Consider the following 3420-nt stretch of genomic DNA (forward strand, 5'->3'; position numbering starts at 1 on the left):
TAATTAAAAAATCAATAAAATAATAGATAATATCAGCCATTAGGTCGAAATTATCATATGCTTTAGGCTCGTGAAATTTCTAATTTAATTATATACACATTGGACTTAAAATCAAGACATGTATTATTTTCTATTGATTAAGTAATTAAATAATTATTTAAATCGTTTATCAAATTAATTATTTATAATTTGAACATTGATTTAAACTTATTTATTAAATTAGACACCAATTTGTCTTAATTAATAAATCAGCCCTAAAATCTCTTTTCTTCTCTAAATTGTAAAATTCTGTGAAACTATCCAAAATTGACCTGGTCAACTTTAATAATTCTAATTGATAATTAAATCAATTAATAGAGACTAGCTAGATGATTTTATTCAAGGTAATGTGGAGACCATGGGCCTATGAAATCAAGCTCCAATAAGTTATCATAAATTTAACAAATAAATTTACTAACTTATTAATTCCTCATGACTCCACTAAAGACTCAAAATTGCATCCTTGAATTCATAGAACGCTCTATAACAAATATAGATACGTTATTAATTATCCATTGTTACAATCATAATTGTCACTCAATCCTCTATAGACGATCTACAATGAGATGGGACTAAAATATCTTTTTACTCCTCATTGTATTTTATCCTTAAAACACTTAGTTCCTTGTAAATGATATTTTGGTAAACTAATATTAATTACTGAAATGAGATCTTTGTAACGACCCAATTTCGCTAATAAGGCATAAGGGCCTTGATTAGCGTGTCAGGAGGGCAAGATGGGATTTATGTGTGATTTGATGAGTTAAATGCATGATTATGATTTAAAGCATGTTATATGACTGTTTGTTCATCTGAGATGCATGACTATGTATATTAGTATGCATGTAGGCCCGGATCGTGTTAGAAGGGCATAATTGTAATTTTGGCCATGTTGGGCATAACTGCATGGATATGTGATGATTTTTGAGACCACATTGTGATGTGGATGTATCTGTGAATTTTGACTCGAGGCGATCCCAGTGAGCAGGCTAGCGGAAAGTCATGACGGGAATTTATACCCGGCTCGGGGCGAGCCTGGGGGTATAAGCAGGAATTTAGAGGATAGATTGAGATTAATTTTGATGATGGGGAATATTTATTTGGTGATTTATCAGGTGTTGGAAATTAACGGGAAAATATTAGAGACACTTGAGGATTAGCGGGAATTGGGTAAAATGACTAAAATGGCCCTACTTGGACAAAAAGGGATTTGAACTATTAGGGAGGGCATTTTGGTCAATTGGATTTTAAAGATAGATTTTATAAGGCTTTATATAGTGAGTGGGATTGTTAGAGAGTGAGAAAGCTGAAAGAAAGAAAAGAAAGAAAAGGGGGAAAACAGAGGGTTTTTCCTCAAGGTTCGGTTTGTGCATTCTTGCACCATTCCTCTCCATTTTTCTTGGGGCAAAGCTCAGTGGAGAGCTAGGATAGGCCGAGCATCAAGGATCTTGGGTTAAACTTGAAGATTTGGCAAGGATTAGCAAGAACACATCAACTTTTGAGGTAAGTTTTTAGAAATTTCAGTTTAAGGGTTTTGATGGTTTGAGTTGTGTTTTGAGCTGAGTTGATGGGAATTTTAGGGAATTTCTGGGCAATCTTTGAGGATGAACAAGCTAAGGAGGTCTAGGGTTGAATCAAGGTCGAAATTTTCATCAATGGTAAGAATTCTAAGCCTTTAACTTTGTTGTTGATTGAATTTCTGGGTTTAGGGTTGTACATGGTGAATTTTGAGATTTGGGTTGAATGTGCTTGGGTTTTGAGTTCTTGGGATGCTTGGGATGAGTGTGAGGTGTTTATAAGATTTATTTTGGGTTTGGAAAAGGTTTGGACAAGTTTGGGGTTGAATTGGTTGAAGGAAATCGCAAGATGCGATTTTCGGGTTCTGCTGGGCTGCAACTAGCGTTACAACACTAGTCAGTGGGCGCTGTAGCGCTAGCCCCTGTTCTGGGGGGTGTGTTCTACTTGTAGCGCTACAGCGCCCTCTTTAGAGCGTTGTAGCGCTGCACTTTTCACAGGGGTGGATTTTTGGGTTTTGATGAGGGATTTTGACCTAGGGTTCGGGGCTCGATTCCGCCACTTTGTTTTGGGGATTTAGGACTTCCCGGGGGCTCGGGATTGGTCCCGAGGCTAGGTATTCGGACTTGGGGTTTGGTGTTGACTTTGACCTATGTTTGTGCCTAGGTGTACGCTAAGGCTCGAGTGGGATCGTGCTCAAGGAGTCAGGTGATCTAAGCTATTGAATGGAAAGGTAAGAAAACTATAACACCCGTAGGATAGGGCGTGGGCCCATAGTGTGATTGCGGGGCACGACCCTATATTGCATGATGAGATGATTGGCAGGCACGGCCCTATATTGCATTACATATTAGGGTGCAGATTTAAATGAATTGTTATTTGTTTGAATGTTGTTTGATTTATGCTATATATGATTATAGTGAAATGAACGGCTATGGCCGAGGGCGGCAAGGCCGAGAACGACAGCGGGGCCGGAAGTAACACTTAGAACATGGGATGCTTATAGTCAGGGTAGGACCCAGAGGATACATGTGAGATCCTTACGGTGAGGACCAAGACCCCAGGCTGTGGTAAGGGTTCTGGGGCGGCATGGCCGTGTTTGCTTAGTCTAATGGTTGACTTGTTTATCTGTGGACTATCTGATATGATTAACTGAATATTTTGCATATGTTATGAACTGCATGAGTTTTCTTGCTGGGCTTCGGCTCACGGGTGCGCCGTGTTGCAGGTAAGGGCAAAGACTGAGTCAACCAACCATGAGTACAGAGAGCGTGAAGCGACGCGTACATGTTTGGCCTGCCCGACTGCTTTGGTTGGGGGTTTATTCGAAAATGGCTGTAATAATCTATGATTTTTATAACTGATCAATTGTAAACTTATTTTTAGATGTAAATAGTTTTCAAACCTTATTTTGGGATCCCAAATGTTTAATACTAGAAGTTTTATTGAAACAACGCGTTTTTCTAAGATTACAGCCTTAACTTTTAATTAGTCACACTTTTGTTTCAAAACCTCGGTTAGCGAGTTCATTGCACACTGGTTTGTCTTAAAACTCACTTAGTAATGGCTCTAAGGAAGTAGGGCGTTAGATCTATCATTTAGCACCTTGAACCAAACTAAAAGGAAACCATCATTTTATTTCTTCTTCAGAATCTATAGATGTTCTTCAGAATCTATAGATGTTCATATCTATGATTAACACGCCCACTCAATTATACTATCGAGTTCCCAAGATGTAAGTATGGGCTAGTCCGTAGGGTAAGCTGGTAACGAACAAGTTAAAGAACTCAAATAATACAATCAGTTAGAATACTAACCACTCAGAATTGAGATTGAAATGACCTATGGTCAACTATATGATATGAA

Source organism: Humulus lupulus, chromosome 2 (genome assembly GCF_963169125.1).
Source record: "Humulus lupulus chromosome 2, drHumLupu1.1, whole genome shotgun sequence".
Lineage (NCBI taxonomy): Eukaryota > Viridiplantae > Streptophyta > Magnoliopsida > Rosales > Cannabaceae > Humulus > Humulus lupulus.